Source organism: Dromiciops gliroides, chromosome 2, assembly GCF_019393635.1.
Source record: "Dromiciops gliroides isolate mDroGli1 chromosome 2, mDroGli1.pri, whole genome shotgun sequence".
Lineage (NCBI taxonomy): Eukaryota > Metazoa > Chordata > Mammalia > Microbiotheria > Microbiotheriidae > Dromiciops > Dromiciops gliroides.
Genome location: NC_057862.1, coordinates 403,063,932 through 403,077,231, shown reverse-complemented (window position 1 = coordinate 403,077,231; position 13,300 = coordinate 403,063,932). Strand labels below are relative to the sequence as shown.

The window sequence follows — 13,300 nt, the reverse complement described above, 5'->3', positions numbered from 1 at the left end:
AGTAGAAATCATGTCTCCTGAGTCTAAACTCTACCAAATGATCATTGGCGGGGAGCCGGAGAAGGAGGGAGAGAGAGAGAGAGAGAGGGAGAGAGGAAGAGTGGGAGAGAGGGAAAGGGAGAGGGAGGGGGAGAACCTTTCTCTTGCCCACAGATAGTCTACTTAAAATCATTATCCAAAGGTGAGTACTCCCACACCCTCTGAATGTTCCCATCCCAGTGATCCTGAATCCTCCCCAAATTCAGCTCTCTCTCCGCTCCCTCATTTGCCTCTTCACTTCAAATACATCTTCCCTTCTGCCATTTCACACTACAGATCCACCCCACTTTTCACTTTCCAGTACAGAATTTTTTTCACTTTAAACATCTTCCTCTCTTGCTCCTTCCATTTTTTGGCACTCACTGAGACCTGGATCAGCCAGGATGACTTTGAATCCCTAGCCATGCTTTCCAGTACTAGTTGTACTTCCTATACTTCTCAACTCATTAATCCTGATTGTTAGGCTATTCCTTGCTCCTCATTTCCACCTAGAAACTCCTCCTCTACTGTCATCACTCTGCAACTTCTGCTCCTTTGAAGTTCACTTTGTCCAAATTTATTACCGAATTTTTATTTCAGTGGCTGTGATATAGCGGTACCTATGACATTATCCCTCCTTTCTCAATTCAGTGGCTGGCCTGCAGTCTTCTTCCCCATCCTAACACGTGCCCTCATTCTAAGGGATTTCAACATAAATGTTGATGTTCCCTCAAACACACTAACTTGTCAGTTCCTCATTCTACTCTACTGCCATGATCTGTTCCTCCATTCTTCCACAGAGAATGGTCAACACCCTAAAGTTTGCAATTGCCCGTAAGTATTCCACTTCCATATTTTAAAACACAGAAATTCCTTTATCTGATCATAGTTTGTTATTCCATTTCTACCTATACCTTATTACTCCTAAAGCTATTCTTTATCCTCACCATGACCTACACAATCCCTCCACCTTCTAGTACTTTTCCAGGCCTTCACCCCTGCTCTGGGTATATTTTCCTCCCTTATCAATATCAACTCTTTAGTGAAACAGTTCAATGTTACACTTCTAGTCCTGAATCTTTTATTCCCATGTCTTGTCACAAAACATGCTTGCCAAACCCCAACCAGGTATTATTCCAACCATCTGATTCCTTTGTTCCTGCTCACATGCTGCTGAACAGAGCTGGACAAAGTCATGAAACCATGTTGACTAGGTCTACTGCATATATGTTATTTAATCTCAGTTGGGTTCTTACTGTAGCAAGAAAATTCTTCTGTTCCTCCTCAATTAATTCCCTATCCTACTTATAATAGCAACTATTCCAAACCTCTTTTCTTTTCAAGCCTTTCTCTACCCTCTCAGATAAAGACCTCAACTCATACTTACCTTGCTAAAAATTAAGGCCATTCTCTGAAGGATCCCTCTTTTCCCTTTCTCCTCATCTCACATTCACATGACATCATCATACCCTACTATCTACTCCTTAGCTCCAGAGTATGATGAAGACCTGGCCCTTCTCTTTGCCAAGACCAACCCTTATACCTCTACTCTTGACCTCATACCCTCCTGTTTTCCAGCAGACTGCACCCACAATTATCCCCTTTCTTACTCTAATCTTCAATCTTTCCCTATCTACTAGTTCTTTTCTGATGCTGACAAACATCTCCATCTTCACATCCTTCAAAAACTTTCACCAGATCCCAACCATCATTGCTAGCTATCTTCCTGCAATTCTTCTTCCCTTCTCATATTCCTTGAAAAAGCCTTGGTGTGTCTACTTCCTCTCATCTCTTCTAAACTCTCTGTAGTTTGGCTTCCAGCATCACCATTCAAGTGAAACACTCTCCCTTAAGTTGCCAATAATATCTTTTTTTTCTAATTTTTTTTTCTTTAGTGAGGCAATTGGGGTTAAGTGACTTGCCCAGGGTGACACAGCTAGTAAGTGTTAAGTGTCTGAGGCCATATTTGAACTCAGGTACTCCTGACTCCAGGGTCGGTGTTCTATCCACTGCGCCACCTAGCTGCCCCACCAATAATATCTTAACGGACTAATTGAATGGCCTGCTCTTGGTCCCCATTCTTCTTGACCTCTCTGCAGTATTTGACACTGTTGACCAACTTCTCCTGGAAACTCCTCTCTCCATGTCTTCATGACAATGTGCTCTTGTCCTAGCTGGCTACTTCTCTGTTTCCTATAATGGATCTTCATCAGGGTCATTTACCCCCAACTTCTATCCTGGACCCTGCTCTTTCTTTTCTATATTCTCTCACTTGGGGAAAACAACTCCCATGTTTTCATTCTCTATGGAAATGACTCTCGGGTATAAATGTGATGGCCTCGTCTCTCCCCCGAGTCCCGGCCTTTACAATAGTTGTCACCCCATTCCTGGAATGCTTTGCTTCTTTACCTCCAACTCTTAAAATTCCCGACCATTTCAGTTTCTACCTCCTCCAAGAGGATTTTCCCTAATCGTCCCCTCTTCTGGCCTCCTGCATTCCCTGCCCCTACAGCTGCTAGTGCCTTCTCCTCTAAAATTATCATACCTACTCAATATCTATAAATCTATTTATTTACATGTTGTCTTTCCCAAGAGAATATAAAGTCCTTGAAGACATTGCTACTGTTTTCACTTTTTCTATGTAGCCCCAGTGTTTAGCACAGTTCCTGGCACATAGGAAGGACCTAAAAATGTTTTTTGCTGCCTAAACCCAGGAAGAACCTTTTTATCTATCTTCCCATTAATTTTAAAAGCTTCCTGAATTTCCATTTTTCTCTCAGAAAAGACAACTTTATCTTGGAAAGAAAGGACAACTCTTTCTCTAAAGCTCATTCTTCTAACTCTACTACTGATTCTCTCTACTAAAATATGTTGCTCTGTTACACCCTTATTATATCCTTCTTGTATCTTCACTTAGTCACTTTCCATTGCCTTCCTGGCATACACAGACATCCTCAAGGATCCCCTGTTTTGTATCTACTGTCTTCTGCTCTACTCAAAAACCTTCAAAATAGTTTCTCACTGGCCATCCAATAAACTCCAAACTAGCATATGATGAGGTTTGTCTACCTTTTCAATACTACCTCTCTCGAGTCCTCTTAAAAAACCTTCCCCTACCTGCAACAAGTCTATTCAGTAGCCCTCAAGCATTCTATGAGGATGCCCACTACAAGGCCTCTAATTATGTTATCGTCCCTTCCTACAACATTTTCTACTTTCCTCTCCATTTACCTAATTATTACCCTTTCTTCAAGGAACACCTTAAGTCTAACTTCCATTCTCTGACTACTGCAGCCCAAAGTAGGATCTTCCTCCTTGAATTCCTATAGCACTTATGGCTTTTCCCCATGTGAGATCCAGTCGGGGAAAATACACTAGCTTTTCATTTCTATAGCCTATATCTTTCCTAAACTCAGTCTCTATTATCAGCATCAAGCACAATTCTTTGTACATAGTAGGTCATCAAAACATATTTTCTATTTCTCTTCATAATTATAAAAGTTAGTATTACATAGGAACAGGATGGCCTTCTCTTAACATTCATATTAGATTGATGGCCTGAATAACAAAAATACACAGAAAATCCTAAAACTTCAGTTTATTTGGGTTCAACTTATTCTTCACTAAATTATGACTAGACTGCTAAGTAGAAGCAAAATAGACAAAAGGGACTGACTGTAATTTTTAATTATGGAAGAGGAGAATAAGTAGAAAAGTATGCAAGTATACAGTGCCAATGAACCAGAAAAATATTAACGAATATTTTTTCTATAAATTCAATTTGCAACAAATTATGCTGCTATCAAAAGAGCTATCCAGCCAAGTTGGCATTTTGGTTTCCTACCTCCTATAACTAAAAATATCTTTATGAAGTACAGAACTCTTATAACACTTCAGTAGCACATCATACAAAATCCGGCCTGGTTACAATATGATCTGGCATAGGAAACCTGCTGAAAATCCAACAATATGGTTCAACTGTTTATGCAACATTAACTACTCAAATAGGTTGTTTCATGGATTGCCACAGCCAATGAATTCATCACCTACTGACCATGCTGCTACTGATGGGCATCTCCATTCTTAGCCTCACTAGGCTGGTGGGAATTGTTGCTGTTATCATACTCAATGCTTTTCCAGTTTAGAATATAACCGGCCACAGCCTGCATTCTGCTGACATAGCTTTCAAGACCCCAGGGTCAATGGCTCACTATAATAAGATATTCAAAATAATATGAAGTCAGTTGGGCAGTACAATGAATTAGTCAATCAGTACATTTTGGACAGTTATTGCAAATGGCTAAGAAACTCAACCCAGAACTAAATAGAAAAAAAAGCTGGATTACATTTGAGAAACTACACAGTGCACTCATATCTTCATACACACACACACACACACACACACACACACACACACACACACACACACACACATTTTAATAGCAGAGAAACAGCAAGGCATAATAGAAAGAGTACCAGTCTTGGAAGTAGGTAAACCTGGAGTTAGAGAAACCTTAAAGTTCAACTCCTTCTTCTAACTCATACCAGCTATATGAACCTGGGCAATACACTTAACATCTCAACAGTCTCAAACTCTTAAGTTGCAGAGCAGGTGTCAACCTGACAGAGAGAAGGAGGAGTTTCTTCATGAGGAATTGCCTACACCAATGAAATCACAAGTCTAATAAAAATTAATTATCCTGATGATACTATATGACTTTGGATCATGAATATTAAGATCTTTTAAGAAGCAAAATTACAGATGACCCAAAGGGAAATGAAGAAAAAGTCAACCAATCATGATGCGGGGAGGAGGATAGATAGGCTAGCATATGTGGCCAAAAGTATTTTTTTTTACATAATTTCTTGGCAGTTATCAAGGAAAAGTACACTCAGAAAAGGGGTGGGATAGTTTTGTACTAGGAGTGAGAGATAACAGATGGCCAGCCCAAGTACTGCACAGGCACTCACAAAACATTAAAAGACCTCAAGGAAAGACTCAATAGTTCTGGGGAAGCTCTCTTTGAAGGATTTATAAGAATTGTCCATGATGAGAAGCCATTAATCTGTAGCAGTAGAGGAAGTACCTATAATCAACCTGGGGTCCAAGCTATTAGACTATTTTAACATCATACTGACTACCATAACTGTCTTCTCCATACTTAATATCAATCCTCTTAAGAATGATTCTTATTAATCATCCAATAAGATATGGTTATGAAAATATTTCTTCTTTAAACCACTCTTTGTACGGCAAAATAGAATTTGAAAATGGTGACTTCACGACATATCCTTTTCAATAACTGTAAAGCATACTTGGCAATCATTAATTATCAAAGACTGACATTATTCTTTTATGATTAAATGGGCTCTAGTCAGAGACAATTATTCAAAAAAATTATTTCTGCTAATTTTTTTTAATTTATTTGGAGTAGGAGAGGAAATGGTGAGGATATTCAGTGAATGAGAAGAAGGATGCCATAGTAGATAGAAAGTTAGTAGCAGAACCAGGAAGATTTGGATTCCAGACCTTCCTTTAGTACACATTGCCTATGGGAACCTGGACAAATCATTTAAGTTCTCGGTGCTAATGTGTCAAATTACATTGGTAGGGGGCAGCTAGGTGGTGTAGTGGATAAAGCACCAGCCTTGGATTCAGGAGGACCTGAATTCAAATCCAGCCTCAGCCACTTGACACTTACTAGCTGTGTGACCCTGGGCAAGTCACTTACCCCGAAAAAAAAATTAAATAAAAAAATTACTTTGGTAGAAGAAATTTCTCTTTGGAAGCTTCCTACACTAGTGATATCACAAGTACATACAATCTCCTAATCAATATTCAGAAAACAACAAATTAATTGTCTAGTTATGACAGGCATATTAATTAAAAATAACTTTAGGTATAACAGTAGAGATAACTAAAAGGAAGGAAGTTGGAAGATCTGTTAAAGGGAGCTAGGTGGCATTCAAATCTACCTTGTGTGACCTTGTGCAAGTCATTTAACCTCCATCTGCCTCAGTTTCTTCAATGGTAAAATTTGGATAAACATAGCATCTACCTCCCGGGGTTTGGGGAAGATCAAATGAGGTAATATTTATAAAGCACTCAGCACTGTGCCTGGCACATAGTAGGTATTTAATAAATACTTCCCCCCTTCCTTCATTCCATTCTTCCTTAATCATAGAGAGATTTAGAATTTGAGGATGGCCTGAACTTGGTTACACTTTGAGTGGGTGAAGTTCCCATAGAAGCATGACTCCAAGGCAGGAAGAATTTTAGGAAACCATTCTTGTAATAATTCCTTTTAACCAACACATTTTTCTTAATTACAAGCTTCTCCTTCTATACTAAGTTTTGACATTAAGGAATAACAGTCACCTATTATTTACAAGTTTATAACTTATTTTTTTAATTACCTTGTTTCACTGCCTAGGAATGATTTACATCAACTCAAGACTATATTATTCATTTGACAAAATATAAAAACCCAAGCTGCCAAATCAGAATTATAATCAGATAAACCATCTGCTTCTACTTGCAGCCAAAACATTCCTGATAATGAAGTGAAGTAATGGTCCAGAGTTTTAAAATCATGCATTTTGCGGGTTTGATTCTGTTTTTACATTTATATACAAATACAAATACATATGATTTTTCTAATTAATGTTTTGTTAATTTACAAAACCTCAAGAAAGAGATCCTGAGTCCTGCTATGTAGACTTAACACTACAAGAGATGAAATGCTTTTTATCTTTCCTGTCTTACTCTACTCAACAGTTCCTCTAAATTCCCACCTAAGAATAGCATGGCACCTCCAACAATGATGGAACAGTAGCCTAAGAAGAGTTTCTCTTGCTTTTATGTTCCTTCTGACTTGCTATCTTTCTGGTTCATAACTTCTCTACAAAGAGATAAATTAGTATTTGATTTCATTTTAAAGGTTTTCCTTCAATCTAAAAATTGGAAGAAAAAAATATACTAATGCTAATTTTAAAAAACTAGTCTTATAAAAGTATAGAATAATTTCAAATCAAAATTTTATTTAAATAGGAATGAAATACAATACAGGGTGTCCCAAAAGTCTTAGTGCCATTTTAGGTAGGGATTTTGGTTTTGTTTTTAATAAAAGTTTTAAACTCTAAAAACTTGAAGGTACAATAAGACTTTAGGGACAATCTGGACAAATGATTAATTAATGATACAGTTTGACGTTTTAATAGCTTTAAACTGTATTAAGACTTTTGCAACACCCTGTCCCCATACAGATAATCAATTCATGGGTTCATGCTGGCAACATTTTGAAATAGTCAAAGAAACTTCTTGGAAAGAGTCACAATCACATCTACCTACAGCCAACTTCACCACTATCTATGTGGCCAGGGGCAAATCACTTAGCTTCTCTAAATCTTAGTTTCTTCATTTGTACAATAAAGTGGACTGGGTGATTTCTAATGTCCTTTTCCAATTCTAGCATTCTATGACTATCTTCTAATAACATCATCTGCTAAATCTTGTTTTCTATTCCATTCTAATCCAAAGCCATTTTCCTCCCCATTTTCTTCTTCTTTAAACCTATTCACTCCTCCACCCCCACTTTCAACATTCTTGCCTTCCTATGAGACACACTTTAAGACACTTTAAAAATCAGGTAATAGACTTCTAATATTAAAACAAATTATCTATTAGTTTTATTGTATAATACAGTCCTATTGGTTCACAGACAAGTGATGACATAGAGGGGAAAGAAAATGACAAGTTGGGTTAATGGGAAACCCATTCACTTGAACAGAACAAGCCTTTTTAAAATCCATTGGTGCTAGTTTCAGTTGATATCCACATTAGGAAAGGTCTTCAAATAGTAGAGATGTTCACTGAAAATTAAAATGGAAATTAGTCCTTCAGAAATATAGAAGACTTGTAGGTTTATACATCAATGGCTAGTTCATGAATTATTAACTGATCTGAATGATCTTGGCTATATTTTATATGAAGTCATTTTCTTACTTGTAATGACTCTTGAACCCTCAGAAATTTTTCAACCATTCTTCATAGATACAGTACACTTTCATAGACACTGACATTCTAGAACAATTTTTAACACAAAATGTAAAGGTAATAAACATGGATATGATATGTGTGTATATATACACTGATAATTCAAGAGAAATTATATAAAACTTAATGTCAAGTTTCACAAATTAATTAAAAAGAAGAAACTTTTTGCACATTTAAATAGGACTTTGCAGTTGTATATTTCTGAAATCACTGGCACTCTCCTTAAACAAGAGACCACAAGAGAATAATTTCCTCAAATTGGTTATTCAGAAGCCCAAAAAGTCAACACAAGTCACAAAACTTAAATCTTGGGAGAATCAAGCGTAAACTGATTATTAAGTGTGCCACATATTAATATGTTGGTGATTTGCAACTTCTATATGTTCAACATAAATCTCAATATTCACTCAATGAATGAATATATATATATATATTTGTATAAAAATTTATACATTTGAAGCTTTTAGAAAAAACTTTAAAACTTAAGATGGTTACATGTACAAAATACTGAAATTCAACGTTTCCTTTTATACAACATTTTGACCAAAAAAGAAATGGGAAAAAAAATCAAACACCTAGAAAGCCTTCAGTGTCAATTTTTAAAACACAGGTGGATTCTCAGGAAACTGCTTAACTTTAAGGTGGCAAAGGAAATCTGGTTCATTTTGAAGGCTACATTTTGTTTTGTTTTTTAGTAAACACAAATATTGCCTAAAATAATTATAATCTTTGGATTTCCAACATTAGCCAATTTACCTAACTTTACTAAGTGCTTTCTGCCCTGTAAAAACCAGATATGGGAATTACTCAAAAAGCAACTTATTTCAGAAAGAACCTGTGTTAAGAAAACATGACTATAATCCAACTGGTGCCATTACTCCGAAAAGTTGTATAAGTATTTCAATAACTGTCTGTTTTAAAGTTGTATATATCATCACTGAAATAAATTGTCCTAATTAACCTCCACCCCTTCCCTCCCCTCCAAAAGGATACACAAAAACACCCACAATTTCCTGCATATATTCTATGATCTTCTGAAGTCCCCTTGGGATCCTTTCGAATACAGATTTTGCACGCATTGCAGTGACTGGGTTAATACAATAGGTTTCTATTTTGGTGTCATTCAAGTGTTGCTGATCTTAAATCAGGGAAAAGAAGTAGTCACTCCATGAAAGGCAATGGTTTCTAAAATAATTACATGCAAGATATACAAGGTCTGTATAATACAAGATAAGTTGTAAATGATAAATAACACCCTTCTAGAAAATTAACTTAATCCTCAAAAATAATAAATGCATACTTAATTACACTGCATGCACATCCTGGGATTTTTGAAACATTCAATAAGGTGATTAATCAAAAGTCAAGACAGAAGAAGGTAAACCTTAACTCTAGCTATAAAGCCTTTTCTCCCCTTTCAACACATCACGAGCCCTGTACATTTCCCCAGCAATCACAGAAGACAACCACTTAATCATTTCTTAGAAAGTCTAGTACTAAAGTACCAAATTGAGAATAAACAAACACAAAGCAATGTTGCTGCAGCACCTAGTTGCATCAAGACACAGTAAATTGTTTCTTACTCAAGAAATAATCCCTCCTCTTCCTGCTATTTATTCAGGAGTTCTATATAGCACCTTTCTTTATGAAGACTCGGTATTTGCTCCTCTGTTATCCAAACAATCATAAACAAACTAGGATTTGGAAAAAGGGGGAAAGGGAGCAAAAAAGGAGGGGACCCATATTTCAAGGCATGTGTTTAGAGCACCTTTTCTTCCTTAAGTATCCCATACTGGGTCATATTTTCTCAAAAGGCTCCAACGTGAGTTTTGCCAACAGAGGCTCCAGGAAGAATATAAATTGTTAGGGGAACCGCTGCACATGCGTGAGGACAGCAGTGTTCACGGATCAAGGGGCTTTCACCCCTTCTTAGTTTGCTAAGTTTGGGCCAGCAGATAAAACTCTGTGGTTGCAGCTGAACTGGGGCACAAGCATGTTACCAAAAATCAAAACAAACAAACCGAAACAAAATAAAAAGCCGTAAACTAAGCCTTTAAGAGGCACTTGCCCAAATCTGATAGATCTCAGTTCTAGAAGCCAAACCACAAAAAACTGCTGATCGAGTGAATAAGTGAGGCAACCAGAGGCGCCACTGCCACTTTTCCCTATTCAAGCACGACCTGTTCAAAAGTTTGCTCCTTTCCATAGTAAAGAGACTACTAGTACAACAACGTCTAAGGGTCTTTAGGTTAATACCAGGAGGGGCACTGGTACAAGTCTGATGCTGGGCAAGTGGAGAAGAGGGAAAAAGGCAACAGGAGAGCAGGGACAGTGCCTCCTCTAGGTTCTGTCCAGAGCCTAAGCACACTGTGGGCGCGTAATGTGTTTACTAATAACAGTAAATATAACAAAGAAGCAGCACGTTCCCCTTCCCAGTTCCTTAGGGCTGGTTACAGGACAGGGCTCCTTTCCTCACAGCTCAGTCAGAGCTCAATTACCCTGGGGCAGAAAAGGGAAACGGAGAAGGGGGGGAACGAACAGTGGGAGGTGGGAAGAAGAATAAGAAAGCTCAGGGAAGAAAAAAACTAAGAAGGGGACGCAAAAAAAAAAAGCAGATAAGGGGCGCAGGAAAAAGCAAAGAAGGATGCGCAGAAAAAGAGAAGGGGGTGCAGAAAACGGAAAGGCGGGGAGGGAGTTAGGGCTTATAAAGGAGGGTGTAGAGTGAAGCAGAACAAGGTAGAAATGGAGTGAAAAGAAAAGAAAAAGGAAGACATGGAATTTTTTGTAAAGTGGGGAGGCGAGGAAGAAAGCGCGGTGGAGCAGGAGTGCAAGGATAGGGGAGGGGAGGGGAGGGACAGGCACAAGTCCCTGGTCCAGCACCGAGAGGAAACCCCTGCGCCCCCTCCCGGACCCCGCTTCCCCCTCCCTGCCCAGCCCCGGTCACCTTGCTGTAGGCGTAGTAGCCCAGGCACTGCGCGAAGTCCAGGCCGGCTGGGTCCCCGGCCGCCGCGGGGTAGAATCTCACATCCATGCCGGGGGCCGGGGCCCGGGCCCCTCTGGGAAAAGGGTGAGGGGTGGCCGCCTCTCCTGCCTGCCTGCCGGGCGGCTAATAGATCCACCCTCTGGGGCGCCCGGGGGCTGCGGGACCGGGGGGCTGAAGGGTGGGAGCCCTAGCCGGGCGGGAGCGGGAGCCGCCGCCGCCGCACACAAAGGAGCCACGCGAGCGAGCGGCGGGAGAACGGGCGCAGGCGGACGGGCGGACGGGCTGACAGACAGACTGCCCGAGGAGCTCAGCCCGGGAGTAGGGGACAGCGTGGGGAGGGCTCCGCGGGACTGCTGCGGAGAGGGCGAGAAGGAAGCCCCCTGTACCCCGCGAGAGACAGGATGAGACGGGACGCCGGACAGGATGGGACGGGACGGGACGGGACGGGACGGGACGGGACGGGACGGGACGGGACCGGGCGCTGGAGTTTAAGGAGCGCGGAGGGAGGCTGGACGAGCGTGGAGACAAGGCGGCGGTGGAGGCGGCTGCTGGCCCCGCTCCTCCCCGGGCGGAATGAGGGAGAGGAGCTAAGGAGACAAGGGGCTGGGCCCCTCCCCTCTTTCTCTCTCTTTCCCTCCCTCCTTCCCTCCTACGGTCCCCTCCCTCCGCCGCCGCCGCGGCCGCTCTTCCACCCCTCCCACCGCTAGCAGCTGGCGCAGCTCTGCTCCCGGTACCACCGCGCCCCGCCCAGCCCCACGCGCCTACTCCGGGACCCGCCTCCAAAGCGGAACCTTGCCCTCTCTCCAGCCCTCCAGCCCCCCAACTCCCAGCTCCGTCTTGAGCCCCTCACAACCACTAACCCTCCCTCCCCGGGCTTATTTTCCAAGATCTTTCACCTACTTCTGACTTGGCCCAGCTTAACCCCAGCATCTCCTTCCTCTTCCCCTTCTTCCCTGACCCCTCGCTCAGCCCAACCATTCATTACCCCATCACCTCACTCCTCGAACCCCAGATACCTTTTTGTTCCTCATCTTCTCACTCTCCCCAACCTTTCCTCCAATCACCTTGGCTTCACCCTCTATTCTCTTCTTTCCCTATTCTCCACGACCCCCCCATTTCTTTCAGTTCAACGTTTCCCCACCACTCTGTTCTTTTTTTCCCCCAGACTTTCTCCTTCAACCTAATTTGCACCACCACACCCATCAATTTATATTCCTTCTTCAACCCATCTTTCCTCAATCCTGCTTTCCCCCCAAGTGCCTCCCTCAGCCCTTCCTTTCCCTCCTGAGTTTTTTCTGCGGTCTTCTCCCTTCTCAGCCCTCTCCTTTCGCTTCTTATTCTTGAGCCCTCCCTTCCCCTACTTTCTTCCCACTACCTCATTAATTTTTCTTTTTTCAGCTCCCTGTTTGCCTAGCTCGCCCCTCTCAAACGACCCTTCCCCCCACACACACTCCCTCATTCTTCAGTATTCTCCTCCCCTAATCTCTTCTCCCCAATCCAACTTTTCCCCATCACCTCCTCACTCTTTAGCGTCCCTTTCTTCCCCTCAGTATTCCCCTTGTCCCTCCAGTTCTTTCCCTTCCGCTCCCTACTCCTTTCCTTTCTTCAACCCCATTTTCCCTGTCTTCTCACACTTCAGTACTTCTTTTACTCCCGTGCCTCATTCCCATTTCTCTTCTTCCCAGTCTTCTCCTTATCTTCATACCTTTTCCTCCCTTTTTATTCATTGCTACTCCTTCAGTCTTTCCTATATTGCCAGTACTCTTCTTCATATCTTCCCCTCAATTCTCATCATCCCTTCCCAATCCACTTCCTATCTTCATTCCCTTCTCCACTCGTCATTCTTTATCCCAGGGTGCCTAGCCTCCTACCACCAGGTGGCCTTTACTACAAGTTTTATGGGAGTTCTTTTCCCTCAATGACATCCTCTGCCCTACTTTCTTTCTCCCCACCCCCTCACCCCCGTCTGTTTCCCTAGCTTCCTCCACTTGCTGACACCTTAAACACAACAGCGACACTTGGTGCACCTGTTCTCCTGGGCACAGTTTCTGACCTGTGTCTGTGAGCCTGGACTTTCTACACTTAGTTTATTTTCTTAAAGAGAGTTTAGGTTTAGCCTTTCACAGCTGGACAGAATTGAACTGTACAGGTTAAGCTTCATTTCTGTTTGTTCTTTATTTTTCTTTGGTCTTGTTTTGTATTCAAAAGGTATTTCAGTAACTGCAACCAGCTAGACTTCTCTC

At 41.3% G+C, this 13,300-nt stretch overlaps 1 protein-coding gene across 3 annotated transcripts in view; it reads right to left on the bottom strand.

Moving 5' to 3' along the window:
- The window catches only part of TOX3 (TOX high mobility group box family member 3), a 128,518-nt gene extending 115,690 nt beyond the window's left edge, over nucleotides 1-12,828 (bottom strand). For 2 of the 3 annotated variants that reach the window (XM_043985207.1, XM_043985209.1), the window contains exon 1: nucleotides 11,019-11,674. The gene's annotated coding sequence lies outside the window, so the exon portion shown is untranslated. Of the gene's footprint in view, nucleotides 1-11,018; nucleotides 11,675-12,762 lie in introns of those variants that run through there. The other variant, XM_043985208.1, reaches the window with a different exon arrangement.
- Between the last annotated feature and the right edge of the window lie 472 nt (nucleotides 12,829-13,300).